General features: G+C 43.5%; 2 protein-coding genes across 2 annotated transcripts in view; one reads left to right on the forward strand and one right to left on the reverse strand.

Moving 5' to 3' along the window:
- Window positions 1–21,895, reverse strand: part of LOC147095707 (complement C4-like) — a 450,539-nt gene that overhangs the window by 222,231 nt on the left and 206,413 nt on the right. The gene's annotated exons all lie outside the window — the stretch shown is intronic.
- The window catches only part of LOC147095709 (complement C4-like), a 115,242-nt gene that overhangs the window by 28,453 nt on the left and 64,894 nt on the right, over window positions 1–21,895 (forward strand). The window lies entirely within an intron of this gene.

A 21,895-nucleotide genomic window follows, 5' to 3' on the forward strand; every position in this document is an offset into this window, starting at 1 on the left:
GAATGTTTACCAGTCACCAATGCAAGTATTGAAAGAGAAACCAGGAACGACCCAACACTGTCCCGGGTCTACGAAGTGACAGTGAAGGGATGGCCAGCACATGGTGATCCACTGTTACCGGCATTCTCAGCAAGACGAGAACAGCTGTCCGTCTGTCAAGGAACATTGATGTATGGAACAAGGGTGATTATTCCTCCTAAGTTAAGAGAGGGAGTTCTAAAGGAACTGCATGAAGGTCATCTGGGGGAGTCAAGATGAAAAGCCTTGCTAGGGCTTATGTGTGGTGGCCGGGTATCGACCAACAGATAGAGGATCTGACGAAAAGCTGCTCAGGGTGCCAAAAAGTGCAAAATGCACCTCCGATTGCACCGCTGCATCCATGGGAATGGCCTTCAACCCCATGGCAACGTGTACATATTGACTTTGCTGGTCCATTCATGGACTCCATGTTTTAAATTGCGGTGGACGCACATTCTAAATGGCCAGAAGTGATTAAGATGACTACCACTACCTCGGAAAAGATGATCGCGGTGTTAAGAACGATATTTGCAAGAAATGGATTGCCAGAACAAATATGTTCAGACAACGGGCCGCAGTTCGTGTCAGAAGAATTCCAGAAATTCATGAAGAAGAATGGGGTGAAACATTACACCTCTGCCCCATATCATCCGGCTACAAACGGGTTGGCCGAGAGATTTGTACAAACATTCAAAAAAGCAATAAAGGCCATGAGCGAAGATCAGATTCCACTACAACACAAGGTGGACAAATTCCTACTGGCATATCGAAACGCCACTCATGCAGTGACAAACCAAAGTCCTGCCATGATGTTCTATAACAGGAGGTTGCGGTCCAGGTTGGACTTGTTAAAACCAAATGTGCGGAGGGAAGTTGAAAACAAACAGTTCCAGCATATAAATAACAAGACCACTCGGAGTTTCGAAATAGGACAACCAGTGTTAGCCCGGGACTATAAAAACGAGAAATGGCAATCTGGAACAATTCGGGCCAGACAAGGACCCCTGATGTACACGGTAGATATTGGTGAAAATGTAATACGGCGTCATGCTGACCAACTGGTAGAATCAAGAACAAGGGTCGAACCCAGGGTTACGGCAGAGACAACCGTGGAAGAAGTTAGTGAACCTGAAGCATCTACCTCAGAAGTGAATGTACCTGATGATGATGTCCAATCCATAAGAGATCAACTGGATGAGTCACCCCAGCAACGAGAATCAGAGACCCCTGAAAGGCGTTATCCAACTCGAATCAGGAGGCCTCCTCAGAGACTGAATCTTTGAACTGTTTTGCATGAAGTTGTATATATATATATATCTATATGTAATTATGTTATGTTAAATGGGGATATAACTGTTAAGCTAAAAAGGGAGGATTGTGGTGTATGTGACCTGTTCCACCTTAAGAGAACTACCTTAAGAGATGTACTACTTTCTCTTAGCTGCTGTATACTGTAGTACCGGTGGTGACCACACCGGTATATAAGCGTTGTGTAGTGATTTACTGGGCAGTTCAGCCCTGACCTCCGAATAGTAAAGACCGATTAAAAGTTATTCTTGTGGTCTGTGTCCAGTGATTTATAATAAGCATAACTGGGACACACAGACTTAACAGTAATGAATGCAAGTAAATAAAGAAAGGAAGGAAAAAAGGAAGAAAGGAAGAAAAGGAAGGAAGAAAAGAAAGCAAAGAAGGAAGGATATAAGCAAAGGAAGGACAGGAACGAATGAAGGAGAGAAGGAAGGAAAAAAGGAAGGAAGGAAGGAAGGAAGAAAAGGAAGGAAGAAAAGAAAGCAGGAAAGGAAGGATATAAGCAAAGGAAGGACAGGAAGGAAGGAAGGAAGAAAAGGAAGAAAGGAAGATAAGAAAGCAAGGAAGGAATGATATAAGCAAAGGAAGGAAAGGAATGAAGGAAGGAAGGACAATGGAGTGAAGGAAAGAAGAAAGGTAGGACGGACAGATGGATTGATGGAAGGAAGGAAGAAAAGGAAGGAATGTAGGAAAGGAAGGATGGATGAAAAGAACAAAATGGAGGAAGGAAGTAAAGAGAATTAAGTAAGTAAGGAAGAAAGGATGGGAGGAAAGAGGGAAGGAAGGAAGGAGGGAAGGAAGGATGGAAGGAACGAAGGAAGGAAGGAAGAAAGGATGGGTGTAAGGAATGAAGGAAGGAAGGAAAAAAGGAAGGGAGGGAGGAAGGAAGGAAGGAATGAAGGAAGAAAGATAGGAAAGGAGCGAGGAAGGAAGAAAATAAGGAAGGAAGGAATGAAATAAATAGTGGAAGGAAGGAAAGGATGGAAGAAAGAAAAGCAAACAAGAAAGGAAGGACATAAAGAAAGGAAGGAAGGAAGGAAGAATAGGTAGAAAGGAAGAAAGAAACAGAAGGAAAGGAAGAAAGTAATGAAGGGACAAAGTAAAGAAAACAAGGAAGGAAGGAAGGATGGATGGATGGAAGGAAGGAAATAAAGAAAGGAAGAAAAGGAAGGGAGGAAGAAAAGGAAGGAAGGAAAATGGAAGGAAACAATGAATGAAATAAAGCAAGGAAGGAAGGAAAGGAAGGAGGGAAAGAAGGAAGGTAGTAATGAATGCAAGTAAATAAAGAAAGGAAGGAAAAAAGGAAGGAAGGAAGGAAGAAAAGGAAGGAAAAAAAGAAAGCAAGGAAGGAAGGATATAAGCAAAGGAAGGACAGGAAGGAATGAAGGAAAGACGGAAGGAAAAAAGGAAGGAAGGAAGGAACAAATGGAAGGAAGAAAAGAAAGCAGGAAAGGAAGGATATAAGCAAAGGAAGGACAGGAAGGAAGGAAGAAAAGGAAGAAAGGAAGATAAGAAAGCAAGGAAGGAAGGATATAAGCAAAGGAAGGAAAGGAATGAAGGAAGGAAGGACGAATGGAGTGAAGGAAGGAAGAAAGGTAGGATGGACAGATGGATTGATGGAAGGAAGTAAGAAAAGGAAGGAATGTAGGAAAGGCAGGTTGGATGAAAAGAACAAAATGGAGGAAGGAAGTAAAGAGAATTAAGTAAGTAAGGAAGAAAGGAAGGGAGGAAAGAGGGAAGGAAGGAAGGAGGGAAGGAAGGATGGAAGGAAGGAAGGAAGGAAGGAGGGAAGAAAGGAAGGAAGAAATGATGGGAGTAAGGAATGAAGGAAGGAAGGAAGGAAGGAAGGAATGAAGGAAGGAAGAAAGAGCGAGGAATGAAGAAAATAAGGAAGGAAGGAATGAAATTAATAAAGGAAGGAAGGGAAGGAAGGACGAAAAGAAAACAAGGATGGAAAGAAGGAAAGAAATAAAGAAAGGAAGGAAGTAAATAAAGAATGGGTGGAAGGAATTGAAGGAAGAAAGAAACAGAAGGAAAGGGAGGAAAGAAGTAAAGGAAGAAAGTAATGAAGGGACAAAGTAAAGAAAACAAGGAAGGAAGCAAAAAAGAAAGGAAGGAATGGAAGGAAGGAAGAAAAGGAAGGAAGGAAGAAGTAAGGAAGGAATGAATGAAATGTAGAAAGGAAGGAAGGAAGGAGGGAAGGAAGGAAGGAATGAATGCAAGGAAATAATGAAAGGAAGGAAAAACAGAAGGAAGGAAGGAAGGAAGGAAGGAATGAAGGACGGAAGGAAGGGAAGTAGGGACGGAAGGAAGGTTGTAAAGGAAGGAAATAAAGAAAGAACAGAGAGTCATAGAGTCATAGACTCATACAGTTATACAGCATGGATAGAGGCCCTTCGGCCCATCGTGTCCGCGCCGGCCATCACGCCCTGTCTAATCTAAGCCCATATTCCAGCATTTGGTCCGTAGCCTTGTATGCTATGGCATTTCAAGTGCTCATCCAAATGCTTCTTGAATGTTGTGAGGGTTCCAGCCTCCACAACCCTTTCGGGCAGTGAGTTCCAGACTCCAACCACCCTCTGGGTGAAAAAGTTCTTTCTCAAATCCCCTCTAAACCTCCCGCCCTTTACCTTGAATCTATGCCCCCTAGTTATTGACTCTTCTACTAAGGGAAAAAGCTCCTTAGTATCCATCCTATCTATGCCCCTCATAATTTTGTACACCTCAATCATGTCCCCCCTCAGCCTCCTCTGCTCCAAGGAAAACAAACCCAAACTGCCCAGTCTCTCTTCATAGCTGAAGCGTTCCAGCCCTGGTAGCATCCTGGTGAATCTCCTCTGCACCCTCTCCAAAGCTATCACATCCTTCCTGTAGTGTGGCGACCAGAACTGCACACAGTATTCCAGCTGTGGCCTAACCAGTGTTTTATACAGCTCCATCATAACCTCCTTGCTCTTATATTCAATGCCTCGGCTAATGAAGGCAAGTATCCCATATGCCTTTTTTACCACCTTATCCACCTGTTCCGCCGCCTTCAGGGATCTGTGTACTTGCACACCCAGATCCCTCTGACCCTCCGTCTTGCCTAGGGTCTTACCATTCATTGTGTATTCCCTTGCCTTGTTAGTCCCCCCAAAGTGCATCACCTCGCACTTTTCCGGGTTAAATTCCATTTGCCACTGTTCCGCCCATCTGACCAACCCATTGATATCGTCCTGCAGACTGAGACTACCCTCCTCGCTATTTACCACCCTACCAATTTTTGTATCATCCGCGAACTTACTGATCATACCTTTTACATTCATATCCAAGTCATTAATGTAGACCACAAACAGCAAGGGACCCAGCACCGATCCCTGTGGTACCCCACTGGCCACAGGCTTCCAGTCACAAAAACAACCTTCGACCATCACCCTCTGCCTTCTGCCACTAAGCCAGTTTTTTATCCAACGTGCCAAGGCACCCTGGATTCCATGGGCTGTTACCTTCTTGACCAGTCTCCTGTGCGGGACTTTATCGAAGGCCTTACTGAAATCCATGTATACCACATCCACTGCGTTGCCCTCATCCACACACCTAGTCACCCCCTCAAAAAATTCAATCAAAATTAGTCAGACATGATCTTCCCTTGACAAAGCCATGTTGACTATCCCTGATTAATCCTTGTCTCTCCAAGCGGAGACTGATTTTGTCCCTCAGAATTTTTTCCAATAATTTTCCCACCACTGATGTTAGGCTCACTGGCCTGTAGTTCCCCGGTTTTTCCCTACTCCCCTTCTTGAATAATGGAACTACATTAGCGGTTCTCCAGTCCTCTGGCACATCCCCTGTGGCCAGAGAGGTTCTGAATATGTGTGTTAGAGCCCCCGCAATCTCTTCCTTTGCCTCACACAGCAGCCTGGGATACATTTCGTCCAGGCCTGGGGATTTATCCATTTTTAGGCCTGCTAAAACCGCCAATACCTCCTCCTTCTCGATGTTAATGTGTTCGAGCATATCACAGTCCCCCCGCCCTATTTCTATGTCTACATCGCCCCTCTCCATAGTGAAAACAGATGCAAAAATTCATTTAGAACCCCTCCTACAGCTTCCGGCTCCACACACAGATTGCCACTTTTGTCCCTAATGGGCCCTATTTTTTCCCTAGTTATCCTCTTACCCTTAATATGCTTATAAAACATCTTAGGATTTTCCTTTATTTTGCTCACCAGTGTTATTTCATGGCCCCTCCTTGATCTCCTAATTTCTTTTTTAAGTATCCCCCTGCACTTTTTGTACTCCTCTAGGGCTTCCTCCGTCTTTAGCCTTTTGTATCTGCCAAAAGCCCTCCTTTTTTTTCTAATCCATTCTCATATATCCCCTGACATCCAAGGTTCCCTGTGGTTTTTGGAACCACCCTTGACCTTTACGGGAACATGTTGCCATTGTATGATCTCAATCTCCCTTCTGAAAGCCTCCCATTGCTCCGATGTGGATTTTCCTACAAGTAGCTGATCCCAGTCCATTTTGGCCAGATCCTGCCTTATCCTATTAAAATCGGCCTTCCCCCAATTTAGAACCTTTATTTCCGGCCCATCCCTGTCCTTTTCCATGACCACCTTAAATCTCACCATATTATGGTCACTGTCACCAAAGTGCTCACCTACTAGCACTTCTTCCACTTGGCCAGCCACATTCCCTAGAATTAGGTCCAGTACCGCCCCCTCTCTTGTAGGACCTTCTACATGCTTGCTCAAAAAGCTCTCCTGGATGCACTTTAAGAATTCTACACCCTCTGTGCCTTTCACACTCTGAGTATCCCAGTTAATATTGGGGAAGTTGAAATCCCCCATTATTATTACCCTATTATTTGCACATTTCTCTGAGATTTGCCTGCATATCTGTTCCTCTATCTCCCCCTGACTGTTTGGAGGCCTATAGTACACTCCCAGCAAAGTGCTTGCCCCCTTCTTGTTTTTAAGCTCCACCCATATGGCCTCATTAGAGTAACCTGCTAATATGTCATCCCTCCTTACTGCAGTAATTGACTCCTTAATTAATATTGCTACACCCCCTCCTCTTATACCCCCCCCCCTCTGTCTCACCTGAAGATTCTGTACCCCGGAATATTGAGCTGCCAGTCTTGCCCCTCCCTCAACCATGTCTCCGTGATAGCAACAATATCATACTCCCATGTGTTTATCAACACCTTCAGTTCATCCACCTTATTTGCAAGACTCCTTGCATTAAAATAGATGCCATCCAGCCTTGCCCTTGTATATTTGCCCTGTCTACCAAGCTGACTTGTTTTTTTCTCTATAATTGGCAGCACATCACCCCCTATTTCAGCTCCCCTCTGTAACTCATCCCCCTGCCAAGTTAGTTTAAACCCCCCCCCAACAGTGCTAGCAGAGAAGGAAGGAGAAAAGTGAAAGAAGGATGGAGGGAAGGAAGGAAGGAAGGAAGGAATGACATAAACAAAGGAAGGAAGAAAGGAAGGAGGGAAGGATTGAAGGAGAGAAAGGAAGGAAGGAAGGAAGAATGGAAGGAAGGGAGGAAGGAAGGAAGGAAGAAAAGGAAGTAAGTAGGAAAGGAAGTGAAGATATAAAGCAAGGAAATAAAGAAAGCACAGAGAGAAGGAAGGAAAAAAGCAAAAAAGAAAGGAAGATAGGGAGGAAGAAAAGGAAGAAAGGAAGAAAAGAAAGCAAGGAACAAAGGACAGAAACAAAGGAAGGACATGAAGGAAGGAAGGAAGGAAGGATGGAGTGAAGGAAGGAAGGAAGGAAGGCTGGACAGATGGATAGATGGAAGGAATTAAGGAAGGAAGAAAAGGAAGGAATGTAGGAAAGGAAGGAAGGATGAAAAGAAAAAATGGAGGAAGATAGTAAAGAGAATTAAGTAATTAAGTCAGGAAGAAAGGAAGGGAAGAAGGAATGAAGGAAGAAAGGATGGAAGGAAGGGAGGAAGGATGGAAGAAAGGAAGGGAGGAAGGATGGAAGAAAGGAAGGGAGGAAGGAATGAAGGAAGGAATGAAGGAAGTAGGAAGTTAATAAAGAAAGGATGAAAGGAAAGGAAGGAGGGAAGGAAGGAAGGAAGGAATGAAGGAAGAGATGAAGGAAGGTAGGAAATAAAAATGAAAGAAGTAAAGGGCAGTGGGAAGGAATGAAATAAAGAAAGGAAGGAAAAAAATGAAAGAAGGAAGGAAATAATGAAAGGAAGCAAAAGGAAGGACGGAGTGAAGGAAAGAAGGTAGGAAGGATGGATGGACCGACGGACAAACAAAAGTATGGGAGGAAGAAAAGGAAGGAAAGTAGGAAAGGGAGTGACATAATAAAACTCACTATGCACTTGGTTTGACCATAAAGCAATGCTTTAATCAACGTGTTTCAGAACATGGTCTAGTTGTACTTCACTAGTTCCTTGTCTTACAAAATGTCCCTGGCAAGCTGGAGTCGACGCCCGAGTATTTATACTCCTTGGACAGCGCCGCCACCTGGCCATCCAGCATTATTTCACAAGTAGTTTCTTGATGAATGATGAGATTTATAACAGGGAGGGAGGATGAAAAAAAACAAGGACGGAAGAAAAGAGTGTTAAGTAAGGAAGGAAGGAAGAAATTAAGGTAGCAAGAAATAAAGGAAGGAAATAAGGTTTGATGGAAGGAAGAAAAGAAGGAATGAATGAAATAAAGAAAGGAAAGAAGGAAAGGAAGGAGGGAAGGAAGGAAGGAAGGAATATAGGAAGGAAGGAAGGAAGGAAACGAAGGATGTAGGGAAGGAAGGGAGGATGTAAAAAAGGAAATAAAGAAATGACAGAGAGAAGGGAGGAATAAAGTGAAAGAAGGATGGAAGGAATGAGGGAAGGAAGAAAGGAAGGAAGGAAGGAAGGAAGAAAGGAAGGAAGAAAAGAAGGAAGGAATGAAATAAAGAAGGGAAGGAAGGAAAGGGATGAGGGAAGGAAGGAAGGAAGGAAGGAAGGAAGGAAGGAAAGGAAAGGAGGAAGGAAGGAAGGATAGGAGGAATGAAACAAAGCAGGTAGGGAAGGAAGGGGGGATGTAAAGGATGGAAATAAACAAAGGAAGTAGAGAAGGAAGATAAAAATGAAGGAAGGAAGAATGGATGGAAGGAAGGTTATAAAGAAGGAAGGAATTAATGAAATAAATGAAGGAAGAAAGGAAAGGAAGGAGGGAAGGAAGTAAGGAAGGGAAAGAATCAAGGAAGGAAGGAAGGCAGGAAGGAAGGAAGGTAGAAAGAAAGAAAGGAAATAAAGAAAGGAAGGAAGGAAAGGAAGGAGGGCAGGGAGGAATGAACAACGTGATGAAGGAAGGAAATAAAGAAATGAAAGAAGGAAGGAAAGGAAGGAGGGAAGGAAGGAAGGAAGAAATGAACACAAGGAAATAAAGAAAGGAAGGAAAAAAGGAAGGAAGGAAGGATGGAATGAAGGAAGGAAGGAATGAAGGAAGGAACGATGGAAGGTGGGGAAGTAGGGAAGGAAGGAGGTAAAGGAAGGAAATAAGAAAGGACAGACAGAAGGAAGGAAAAAAGTGAAAGAAGGATGGAAGGAGAAAAGGAAGGAAGGAAGGATATGAAGAAGGAAGGAAGGAATTATATAAATAAAGGAAGGAAGGAAAGGAAGGAAGGAAGGAGAGAAAGGAAGGAAGGAAGGAATTAAGGTAGGATGGAAGGAAGGAAGGAAGGAAGGGAGGAAGGATTTGTTGTATCTATGCTTTAATGCATTCAATCAAGCATGTAGATAGATCGAATTAAATCAGAGTCAGGCAGACAGGCTTATAACTGCGATGTTCACTTTATTGCATAAAATGGCTGACTGCCGTTTTCCTGGGTAATTCCCATAATGCAATGCACATTACATTACCGTATTGACTGGTGTCAAACTCAAAATCAATACACTGCATCCCCCTGTCCTTGGAAACAAACTTGCAGTTTACAAACAGTTGCTTACAATAACACTGCATAAATTATTTGGTTTATAAACTTTTTACAAACTTGTGTCTTACCACACAACTAAATAATTCCCAGGTTTAAACATTAAACACCACCCATGCAGTTCTCGCACAGTTTATGTTGTGACATAATCAGACAGTCTTTGGAGTTTCCTTTTAACCCTTTGAGGTCTGGCTGTATTGAGTATGTCTGACATGTTGGTGTCAGTGGGTATTGCCTGTGCCACAGTGGTATGTGTGTCAGGGTCTACTATACTGTCCTCAGTGCCTTGTGTTTCCTCCTGCTCATGGAGTGTCTCCTTTGGTCCATTGGTTCTGTATATCTTCAAAAACGTAGTGTTTCTTAAGTAGCATGCTCCATCTGGAGATTCCACTACTACTTGGCTCCCTGTTTTACTCAAAACTTTGTGGGGTGTGGCATTAAAAGGAGTGGTGAACTTGTTCACTTTGTCCTGCCGTACCAGCACCGTGTCACCAACTTCCACCTCTGAGTATTGTGTTCTCCGCTGTTCATCTGCGTACAGTTTGGACTTGCCTTTTTGTTCTGCGTCCTGGTCATGTACTTCCATGTCTGCGCGCGACTCTGTGATGTCTGGCAGCTTTCCTCTCATTTTCCATTTAAAGAGCAACTCTGCCGGGCTCTTTCCTGTCGTGGCATGGTCAATGCTCCTGTACACAGTCCCAAATTTCTATGTTCACGTTTCCAATCTAGTCCTTCTGACTGAGCAATTCTGATTCTCTTCATCAGCGATGCATTCTGGCGCTCGACTTCTCCGTTAGCCTGAGCCCATTTTGCTGTCGTTTTCAGGTGTTTGATCCCATTGTTTTCACAGTATTCTTTGAATAATTCAGAGCTGAATTGGGGACCATTATCAGATTGTAGGTGATTGGCAAACCATGACGGCTGAAGATTGACTCTAAACTATCAATAACGTTCTCTGTTGTTGTGGAGGTCATGATGTCGTATTCATAGTAGCGACTATAATAATCAACTACCACAAGAATGGAGTGGTTGGATGGCTAGAGTCCCAGTAAATCTTTAGCTACATCCTGCCAGGGGCCCTCCGGTAATGGTGTTGGTCTCAACGGTTCAGGTGGGTCGGGTCTGGCTACTATCTGACAGCCGTGGCATGGTTTACAGTGTTTTTCAGCTGCCTTGTCCATGCCAGGCCACCAAACCTTGGTTCTGAGATGTTGCTTTGTTCCAACTATTCACAGTTGTCCTTCATGTGCTAACACCAGGGCTCGTGCATGTAACACTGTGGGTAGCACGATGCGTGTTCCCCAAAGAACTAGGTACCCCACTACGCACAGCTCTTTTGCAATTGCTGCATAAGCTTCACAGTTCTCAAAATGTCAGTTTGTGATTGCCTTCCATACCTCAATCAGCTCTGGATCAGTAGCAGAGGCTTCCTCCACCTCTCTAGTAGTGAGTGCTTTTGGTGTCGCACTCACAGCTACAAATCTCACGTATTCATCTGAGCCATGAGAATGTCTCTACTGTTTTGCTGTCTCCCCCAGCAATCGTGACAGTGGGTCTGCAATGTTTTGCTTGCCTGGTATGTGTATCACCTTAAAGTTGTACGGCTGTAATCTAAGTACCCATCTCTCCATACAGGCAAAGGGTTTAGAGTGTGGGCCGTATATCACTTGTAATGGCTAATGGCTTATCGTCAGTTACCAAGTGAAATTTTCGGCCATACACATATTGATGCAGCCTCTCACAAGCCCATACAAGAGCTAAGGCCTCTCTCTCTGTTTGAGAGTATTTCCTCTCACAGTCTGTTAAACTACGACTTACATAGCATATTGGCACCTCTTGTCCCTGTTGGTCCGGAACTAGTTCTGCACCTAAACCTACAGGATTGGCATCTGCTATCACCTTGGTTGGTGCGCCCGTATCAAAATATGCTGAATTGCCGGCTCTGGCCAACTCTTCCTTGAGTGCACTGAATGACTGTCTCTGTTGTGATCCCAATTTAAATGGTGTGTCTTTTCTCGTCAGGTGTCGCAGCGGCTCTGACAGCATTGCAAACTGCGGGATGAATCTGCTGCTGCACCCAACGAGTCCCAAGAAACTCCTTACCTCTGTAGCATTCTCTGGTTCCCGAGCTTCTGCCACCGCTCGCACTCTCTCTGCCGTTGGTCCAATGCCCATTTCAGACAACAGGATTCCCACGAAAATCAATCGGTCCATGTTGAATTGGAACTTCTCTGAGTTTAGTGTCAGTCCACTTTCCATTAGTCTGGCCATGACAGCGTGCAGTCGTCTGTCGTGCATTTCCTGGTCGTGTGCATGCACGATAATGTCATCTGAGATGTTTTCAACACCCTCTATTCCAGCTAAGGCATTAGCTATCTCGTGCTGATATTGCTCACTAGCTGAGTATACACTGAATATCAGCCTCTTGTACCTGTATACTCCGTTATGTACTGCAAACGTTGTGATTTCTCGTGACTCAGGGGTCAGTTCTAGCTGGTGATAACCCCATTTCAGGTCTAGCTTACTAAACACCATCGAGCCGTTCATACCTTTGAGTATCTCATCAATGGTGGGGATTGGATATCGTTCCCTCACTATTGCCTGGTTTGCTCGTCTCATGTCTAGGCATAACCTTACATCTTTATCCGCTTTTGGTACAATAACCACAGGATTTACCCATGGGGTGGGACCAGTTACAGGTTCGATAATGTCCACGTCCCTCAATTGATTTATTTTGGCCTCTACTGCCCCCTTAAGTTGAATGGTATACGCCTGAGTGGCTGGGCCACAGGCATCACTTGTGGGTCGATATACAAACTGATCTGTTTTGTGTTCAGCCTTCCTACTCCCTGGAACACCTTTGGATACCACTGTTCTAGTAGCTGTCATACATATACCACAGCTGATACATCTGCGCCTCTTTTTAAAACTCCCAGTTTCATGGCTGTCTCCCTTCCTAGCAACGGCTCTCCATGCCTTTTAACCACAATGAACTCCACCTGCTCAGTTCTCTTACCTATTGTAATCCCACATGTGAATCCACCTTTACCTGACTGTGGTCGGCTAGAAGCATAAGAGAATAACTTTCTCTCTCTCTTAGGGACATGTGACTGACACTTAATGTGTTCTGACTTTAATCCTTCCCATGTATTCTCATCTATCACATTACTAGTTCCACCAGAATCAATTAACATTCTCAGGTTTACTCCCCCACACAAAAGGTAAGTCTCTCTGTCACGTTATTTCCAGTAACAATAAATGCAAAGTCATTTTGTTGCTCTACATTGTTCACACTTTGTTTCTTTGTACCCTTTGAGCGGCATACTTTGGAGAAATGATCCTTTCCCTTGCACTTATGACACGTCTGTCCGCATGCTGGGCATTTCGGATCTCTGCCCATGTGGTCTGTGTGTCCACATCTGTAACATTTCCTTTCGTTCCTATCACCATTTCCCTTTGGTTTCCCCGTTGAGCTTTTCGCATAATACCCTCTTTTCTGTGTAACACGATGAACAGTATCTGTCTCCGCCTTCTCTGTACATGATATGGCTGACATCTGCTCCTTGACGTTTTCACATTGTGAGGCCAATTGTAACATGCGGACAAGCGTTAGACCTTGCCCTTCCTCTAGCAATTTCCTCCGCACATAGGCTGACGTGCACCTACACAGGATAGCATCTCTTATTTGATTATCTGCATTCCCCCCCAAAAGCACAGTCTTTAGCAGCCTGCCGCAAGCGAGTAGCAAATCGTTGCACAGTCTCACCTGTCTTCTGGGACAACTTATGAAAAGTCTGTCTAGCAAATGCTACGTTGACCTGGGGCATGAAGAAGTGATTCAAAGCACAAACCACTGCCTTGTAGTCTGCTGGCTCTCCTGTGTCCGGTAGAGTCGAAAAGATATCCTGGACATCTGGTCCTGCTAGGTGTAGAAGTAGAGCTCTTCACTGCTTTGTGGCACCTGTAGAGGTATCATCGATAATGAGTCCTTTTCCATCAGCATAAAGCTCAAAAGATGTTAACCACCTCGTCCATCTTGGACCCAACGTGGCTGGCTCGGCGAAGCATGCAAAATTTTGAATGCCGGTCTTCTCCATCCTAGCTAACTAAAACTTGGGCAACTACCTATCTAAAATGATTCCTTTTGTTATCCTCGTCGACAATGTTGTATCTATGCTTTAATGCACTCAATCAAGCATGTAGATACATCGAATTAAATCAGAGTCAGGCGATGTTCACTTTATTGCGTGAAATGGCCGACTGCCCTTTTCCTGGGTAATTCCCATAATGCAATGCACATCACATTACCGTATTGACTGGTGTCAAACTCGCAATCAATACACGACAGGAATGAAGGAAGAAAAGGTTGTAAGTAGGGAAGAAAGGGTGGATATAATGGAAGGAAATAAAGAAAGGACAGAGAGAAGGAAGGAAAAAAGTGAAAGAAGGATGGAAGGAAGGAAGAAAAGGAAGGAAGAAAATAAAGCAATGAAGGAAGGATGTAAGCAAAGGGAGGACAGGAGGAAGGAAGGCAGGAAGGAAGAAAGGAAGCATGGATGGAAGGGCGGGCGGAAAGGAAGGAAGGATGGAAGGAAGGAAGGAAGGAAGGTAAGGAAGTAAGTAGGGAAGGAAGGGAGCAAGTAAAGGAAGGAAATAAAGAAAAAACAGAGAGTAGGGAGGAAAAAAGCGAAAGAAGGATGGAAGGAAGGAAGAAAAGGAAGAAAGGAAGATAATAAAGCAAGGAAGGAAGGATATAAGCAAAGGAAGGAAGTAAGGAAGGAAGGAAAGAAGGAAGGCAGGATGAAAGGATGGAAGAAAGGAAAGAATGGAGGAAAGAAGGAAGGCAGGATGGAAGGAAGGAACTAAGGAAGGAAGGAAGGAAGGAAAGGAAGTAAGTAGGGAAGGAAGGGAGGATGTAAAGGAAGGAAATAAAGAAGGAACACAGAGAAGGAAGGAAAAAAGTGAAAGAAGGATGGAAGGAAGGAAGGAATGATATAAGCAAAGGAAGAAAGGAAGAAAACAAAGCAAGGAAGGAAGGATATAAGCAAAGGAAGGGCAGGAATGCAGGAAGGAAGGAAGCAAGGAAGAAAGGAAGCAAGGAAGAAAGGAAGGATGGAGCGAAGAAAGGACTGACAGACAGATGGATGGAAGGAAGTAAGGAAGGAAGAAAAGGAAGGAATGTAGGAAAGGAAGGATGAAAAGAAAAAAAGGGAGGAATAAAGGAGGGGAGGAAGGAGCGAAGGAAGGAAGGGAGGAAGAGAGGATTGAAGGGAGGGAGGAAGGAAAGAAGGAAGGAAGGAAGAAAGAAAGTGAGCGAGGAAGGAAGAAAATAAGGAAGGAAGGAATGAAATAAATAAAGGAAGGCAGTAAAGGATGTAAGGAAGGAAGGAAGAAAGGAATACAAGGAAGGAGGGAAATAAAGAAAGGAAGGAAGAAAATAAAGAACGGGTGGAGGTAATGGAAGGAAGAAAATGTTGGCTAGAAGGAAGGATGAAACAGAAGGAAAGGAAGGAAAGATGTAAAGGAAGAAAATAATAAAGGGACAAAGGAAATAAAACAAGGAAGGAAGGATGGAAGGAAGGAAATAAAGAAAGGAAGGAAAAGAAGGAAGGAAGAAAAGGAGGGAATGAAAACAGAAGGAAGGAAGGAATGAAATAAAGTAAGGAAAGCAGGAAAAGAAGGAGGAAAGGAAGAATGGAAGGAAGGAAGGAAGGAAGGGAAGTAGGGAAGGCAGGAAGGATGTAAAGGAAGGAAATAAAGAAAGGACACAGAGAAGGAAGGAAAAAAGTGAAAGAAGGATGGAAGGAGGGATGGCAGGAAGGAAGGAAGGAAGGAAGGGAGGAAGGAAGGGAGGAAGGAAGGAAGGAAATAAAGAAGGAAGGAAGGAATTACATGTATAAAAGAAGGAAGGAAAGGAAGGATGGAAGGAAGGACGGAGAGAAAGGAAGGCAGGAAGGAAGGAAGGAAGGGTGGGAGGAAGGAAGGCAGAAGGTAGAAAAGGAAGGAAGGAAATAATGAAAGGAAGGAATGAAATGAAGGAAGGAAGAAAAGAATGAAGGAATGAAATAAAGAAGGGAAGGAAGGAATGGAATGAGGGAATGAGGGAAGGAAGGAAAAAGATGAAGGAATGAAGGATGGAAGGAAGGAGGGAAGGAAGGAATGAAAGATGTGATGAAGGAAGGAAATACAGAAATGAATGCAGGAAGAAAAGGAAGGAGGGAAGGAAGGAATGAACACAAGGAATAAAGAAAGAAAGAATAAAAGGAAGAAAGGGAGGAATGAAGGATGGAAGGAAGAATGGAAGGAAGGTAGGAAGGAAGGAAGGAACGAAGGAAGGAATGCAGGAAGGAAGGGAAGTAGGGAAGGAAGGAAGTATGTAAAGGAAGGAAATAAGAAAGGACAGGGAGAAGGAAGGAAAAAAGTGAAAGAAGGATTGAAGGAGGGAAGGAAGGATGGAAGGAAGGAAGGATATAAAGAAGGAATGAAGGAATTATATAAATAAAGGAAGGAATGAAAGGAAGGAGGGAAGGAAGGAAGGATATAAGCAAAGGAAGGACAGGAATGCAGGAAGGAAGGAAGCAAGGAAGAAAGGAAGCAAGGAAGAAAGGAAGGATGGAGCGAAGAAAGGACTGACAGACAGATGGATGGAAGGAAGTAAGGAAGGAAGAAAAGGAAGGAATGTAGGAAAGGAAGGATGAAAAGAAAAAAAGGGAGGAATAAAGGAGGGGAGGAAGGAGGGAAGGAAGGAAGGGAGGAAGAAAGGACGGAAGGGAGGGAGGAAGGAAGGAAGGAAAGAAGGAAGGCAGGAAAGAAGGAAGGAAGGAAGAAAGAAAGTGAGCAAGGAAGGAAGAAAATAAGGAAGGAAGGAATGAAATGAATAAAGGAAGGAAGTAAACGATGTAAGGAAGGAAGGAAGAAAGGAATACAAGGAAGGAAGGAAATAAAGAAAGGAAGGAAGAAAGTAAAGAATGGGTGGAGGCAATGGAAGGAAGAAAAGGTAGGCTAGAAGGAAGGATGAAACAGAAGGAAAGGAAGGAAAGATGTAAAGGAAGAAAATAATGAAGGGACAAAGGAAATAAAACAAGGAAGGAAGGGTGGAAGGAAGGAAATAAAGAAAGGAAGGAAAAGAAGGAAGGAAGAAAAGGAGGGAACAAAAATGGAAGGAAGGAAGGAATGAAATAAAGTAAGGAAAGAAGGAAAAGAAGGAGGAAAGGAAGAAAGGAAGGAAGGAAGGGAAGTAGGGAAGGCTGGAAGGATGTAAAGGAAGGAAATAAAGAAAGGACAGAGAGAAGGAAGGAAAAAAGTGAAAGAAGGATGGAAGGAGGGATGACAGGAGGGAAGGAAGGAAGGAAGAAAGGGAGGAAGGAAAGGAAGAAGGAAGGAAGGAAATAAAGAAGGAAGGAAGGAATTACATGAATAAAGGAAGGAAGGAAAGGAAGGATGGAAGGAAGGAAGGAGAGAAAGGAAGGCAGGAAGGAAGGAAGGAAGGGAGGGAGGAAGGAAGGCAGAAGGAAGAAAAGGAAGGAAGGAAATAATGAAAGGAAGGAATGAAAAGAAGGAAGGAAGAAAAGAAGGAAGGAATGAAATAAAGAAGGAAAGGGAGGAATGGAATGAGGGAATGAGGGAAGGAAGGAAAAAGATGAAGGAATGAAGGATGGAAGGAAGGAGGGAAGGAAGGAATGAAAGATGTGATGAAGGAAGGAAATACAGAAATGAATGCAGGAAGAAAAGGAAGGAGGGAAGGAAGGAATGAACACAAGGAATAAAGAAAGGAAGAATAAAAGGAAGAAAGGGAGGAATGAAGGATGGAAGGAAGAATGGAAGGAAGGTAGGAAGGAAGGAAGGAAGGAAGGAAGGAATGCAGGAAGGAAGGGAAGTAGGGAAGGAAGGAAGTATGTAAAGGAAGGAAATAAGAAAGGACAGGGAAAAGGAAGGAAAAAAGTGAAAGAAGGATTGAAGGAGGGAAGGAAGGAAGGAAGGAAGGAAGGATATAAAGAAGGAATGAAGGAATTATATAAATAAAGGAAGGAATGAAAGGAAGGAGGGAAGGAAGGAAGGATATAAGCAAAGGAAGGGCAGGAATGCAGGAAGGAAGGAAGCAAGGAAGAAAGGAAGCAAGGAAGAAAGGAAGGATGGAGCGAAGGAAGGACTGACAGACAGATGGATGGAAGGAAGTAAGGAAGGAAGAAAAGGAAGGAATGTAGGAAAGGAAGGATGAAAAGAAAAAAAGGGAGGAATAAAGGAGGGGAGGAAGGAGGGAAGGAAGGAAGGGAGGAAGAAAGGACGGAAGGGAGGGAGGCAGGAAGGAAGGAAAGAAGGAAGGCAGGAAAGAAGGAAGGAAGGAAGAAAGAAAGTGAGCAAGGAATGAAGAAAATAAGGAAGGAAGGAATGAAATGAATAAAGGAAGGAAGTAAAGGATGTAAGGAAGGAAGGAAGAAAGGAATACAAGGAAGGAGGGAAATAAAGAAAGGAAGGAAGAAAATAAAGAATGGGTGGAGGCAATGGAAGGAAGAAAAGGTAGGCTAGAAGGAAGGATGAAACAGAAGGAAAGGAAGGAAAGATGTAAAGGAAGAAAATAATGAAGGGACAAAGGAAATAAAACAAGGAAGGAAGGATGGAAGGAAGGAAATAAAGAAAGGAAGGAAAAGAAGGAAGGAAGAAAAGGAGGGAACAGAAACGGAAGGAAGGAAGGAATGAAATAAAGTAAGGAAAGAAGGAAAAGAAGGAGGAAAGGAAGAAAGGAAGGAAGGAAGGGAAGTAGGGAAGGCTGGAAGGATGTAAAGGAAGGAAATAAAGAAAGGACAGAGAGAAGGAAGGAAAAAAGTGAAAGAAGGATGGAAGGAGGGATGGCAGGAGGGAAGGAAGGAAGGAAGAAAGGGAGGAAGGAAAGGAAGAAGGAAGGAAGGAAATAAAGAAGGAAGGAAGGAATTACATGAATAAAGGAAGGAAGGAAAGGAAGGATGGAAGGAAGGAAGGAGAGAAAGGAAGGCAGGAAGGAAGGAAGGAAGGGAGGGAGGAAGGAAGGCAGAAGGAAGAAAAGAAAGGAAGGAAATAATGAAAGGAAGGAATGAAAAGAAGGAAGGAAGAAAAGAAGGAAGGAATGAAATAAAGAAGGGAAGGGAGGAATGGAATGAGGGAATGAGGGAAAGAAGGAAAAAGATGAAGGAAGGAAGGATGGAAGGATGGAATGAACACAAGGAAATAAAGAAAGGAAGAATAAAAGGAAGGAAGGGAGGAAGGAAGGATGGAAGGAAGAATGGAAGGAAGGTAGGAAGGAAGGAAGGAAGGAAGGAACAAAGGAAGGAAGGGAAGTAGGGAAGGAAGGAAGGATGTAAATGAAGGAAATAAGAAAGGACAGGGAGAAGGAAGGAAAAAAGTGAAAGAAGGATGGAAGGAGGGAAGGAAGGAAGGAAGGATATAAAGAAGGAATGAAGGAATTATATAAATAAAGGAAGGAATGAAAGGAAGGAGGGAAGGAAGGAAGGAGAGAAAGGAAAGGCGGAAGTAAGGGACGAACGAAGGTTGGAAGGAAGGAAGGTAGCATGGAAGGAAGGGAGGAATAAAGGAAGGAAGGGAGGAAGGAATGAAGGAAGAAAAGGATGTAAGTATGGAAGGAAGGGTGGATATAAAGGAAGGAAATAAAGAAAGGCCAGAGTGAAGGAAGGAAAAAAAGTGAAAGAAGGATGGAAAGATGGAAGGAAGAAAAGGAAGGAAGGAAGGAAGGAAGGATGGAAGGAAGGGCAGAAAGAATGGAGGACAGGAAGGAAGGAAGGAAGGAAGGAAAGGAAGTAAGTAGGGAAGGAAGGGAGGATGTAAAGGAAGGAAATAAAGAAAGAACAGAGAGAAGGAAGGAAAAAAGTGAAAGAAGGATGGAAGGAAGGAATAAAAGGAAGAAAGGACAAAAACAAAGCAAGGAAGGATGTAAGAAAAGGAAGGACAGGAATGAAGGAAGGAAGGAAGCAAGGTAAAAAGGAAGGATGGAGTGAAAGAATGAAGGAAGGAAGGAAGGACGGACAGACAGATGGATGGAAGGAAGTAAGGAAGGAAGTAAAGGAAGGAAAGTAGGAAAGGACGGAAGGATGACAAGAAAAAAATGGAGTAAGGTTGTAAAGTGATTTATGTACGTAAGGAAGGAAGAAAGGAAGGGAGGGAGGAGGAAAGGAAGGAAGGAAGGAATGATGGAAGGATGGAAGAAAGGATGGGAGGGAGGAAGGAAGAAGGAAGGAAGAAAGAAAGGGAGCGAGGAAGGAAGGATTTTTAAAAAAAGGAAGGAAGGAAAGGACGGAAGGAATGAAGGAAGGAAAGAAGGAAGGAAGGAAGGATGGAAGAATGGATGGGAGGGTGGAAGGAAGGAAGGAAGGAAAAAAGAAAGGGAGCGAGGAAGGAAGAAAATAAGGAAGGAAGGAAGGAAGGAATGAAATAAATAAAGGAAGGAGGGAAAGGACGGAAGGAATGAAGAAGGGAAGGAAGGAAACGAAGGAAGTAGGGAAGGAAGGGAGGATATAAAGGATGGAAATAAACAAAGGATGTAGAGAAGGAAGAAGTAAACGAAGGAAGGAAGGAAGGAAGGAAGGAAGGAAGAATGGAAGAAAGGAAGGTTATAAAGAAGGAAGGAATTAATGAAATAAATGAAGGAAGAAAGGAAAGGAAGAAGGGAAGGAAGTAAGGAAGGGAAGGAATCAAGGGAGGAAGGAAGGAGGGAAAGAAGAAAGAAAGAAAGGAAATAAAGAAAGGAAGGGTAAAAGGAAGGAAGGAAGGAAGGAACGAAGGAAGGAGGGGAAGTAGGGAAGGTAGGAAGAATGTAAAGGAAGGAAATAAGAAAGGACAGAGAGAAAGAAGGAAAAAAGTGAAAGAAGGATGGAAGGTGGGAAGGAAAGTGGGAAGGAAGGAAGAAAGGAAGGAGAGAAAGGAAGGAAGGAAGGTAGGAAGAAAGGAAATAAAGCAATGAAAGAAGGAAGGAAAGGGCGGAGGGAAGGAAGGAAGGAATGAACACAAGGAAATAAAGAAAGGAAGGAAAAAAGGAAGGAAGGAAGGAAGGTAGGATGGAAGGAAGGGAGGAAGGAAGGAATGAAAGGTGTGATGAAGGAAGGAAATAAAGAAATGAAAGAAGTAAAGGGAGGAGGGAAGGAAGGAATGAACACAAGGAAATAAAGAAAGGAAGGAAAGAAGTAAGGAAGGGAGGAAGGATAGATGGAAGGAAGGAAGGAAGGAACGAAGGAACGAAGGATGGAGGGGAAGTAGGGAAGGAAGGATGTAAAGGAAGGAAATAAGGAAGGACAGAGAGAAGGAAGGAAAACAGTGAAAGAATGATGGAAGGTGGGAAGGAAGGAAGGAAGGATATAAGGAAGGAAGGAATTATATAAATAAAGGAAGGAAGGAAAGGAAGGAGGGAAGGAAGGAAGTAGAGAAAGGAAGGAAGGAAGGTAGGAGGGAATGAAGGTAGGAGGGAAGGAAGGGAGGAAGGAAGGAAGGGAGGAAGGGAGGAAGAAGGGAGGAAGGAATGAAGGAAGAAAAGGATGTAAGTAGCAAAGAAATGGTGGATACAAAGGAAGGAAATAAAGAAAGAACAGAGAGAAGGAAGGAAAAAAGCAAAAGAAGGATGGAAGGAAGGAAAAAAAGGAAGGACGGAAGAAAACAAAACAAGGAAGGATATAGGCAAAGGAACGAAGGAAGGAAGGAATGGTGGATGGAAGGAAGGGCAAAAAGAAGGAAGGAGGGAAAGAAGGAAGGAAGGAAAGGAAGTAAGTAGGGAAGGAAGGGAGGATGTAAAGGAAGGAAATAAAGAAAGTACAGAGAGGAGGAAGGAAAAAAGTGAACGAAGGATGGAAGGAAGGAGGGAATAAAAGGAAGAAAGGAGGAACATAAAGCAAGGAAGGAAAGATATAAGCAAAGGAAGGACAGTAATGAAGGAAGGAAGCAAGGAAGAAAGGAAGGAAGGGAGGAAAGAAGGAAGAAATGATGGAAGGATGGAAGGATGGAAGGATGGAAGGAAGGAAGGAAGGGAGGAAAGAAGGAAGGCAGGATGGAAGGAAGGAAGGAAGGAAGGAAGGAAGGAAGGAAGGAAGGAAGGAAGGAAGGGAGGATGTAAAGGAAGGAAATAAAGAAAGAACAGAGAGAAGGAAGGAAAAAGGTGAAAGAAGGATGGAAGGAAGGAGGAAATAAAAGGAAGAAAGGAAGAAAACAATGCAAGGAACGAAGGATATAAGCAAAGGAAATACAGCAATGAAGGAAGGAGGAAGGATGGACAGGCAGATGGATGGAAGGAAGGAAGGAACGAAGGAAGGCAGGGAAATAGGGAAGGAAGGAAGGAAGGATGTAAAGGAACGAAATAAGTAAGGACAGGGAGAAGGAAGGAAACAAGTGAAAGAAGGATGGAAGGAGGGAAGGAAGGAAGGAAGGAAGGATATAAAGAAGGAAGGCAGGTATATTATGAATAAGAATGGACAGAAAGGAAGGAAGGAAGGAAGGAAGGAAAGGAAGGAAGGAAGGAAGGAATGAACACAAAGAATTAAAAAAAGGAAGGAAAAAAGGAAGGAAGGAAGGACGGACAGACAGATGGATGGAAGGAAGTAAGGAAGGAAGAAATGAAGGAAGGCAGGGAAACAGGGAAGGAAGGAAGGAAGGATGTAAAGGAAGGAAAT

The sequence above is a fragment of the Somniosus microcephalus genome, unplaced genomic scaffold (genome assembly GCF_052327205.1).
Source record: "Somniosus microcephalus isolate GS21.2 unplaced genomic scaffold, FLI_Smic_1.0 unresolved_chr1, whole genome shotgun sequence".
Classification (NCBI taxonomy): Eukaryota; Metazoa; Chordata; class Chondrichthyes; order Squaliformes; family Somniosidae; genus Somniosus; species Somniosus microcephalus.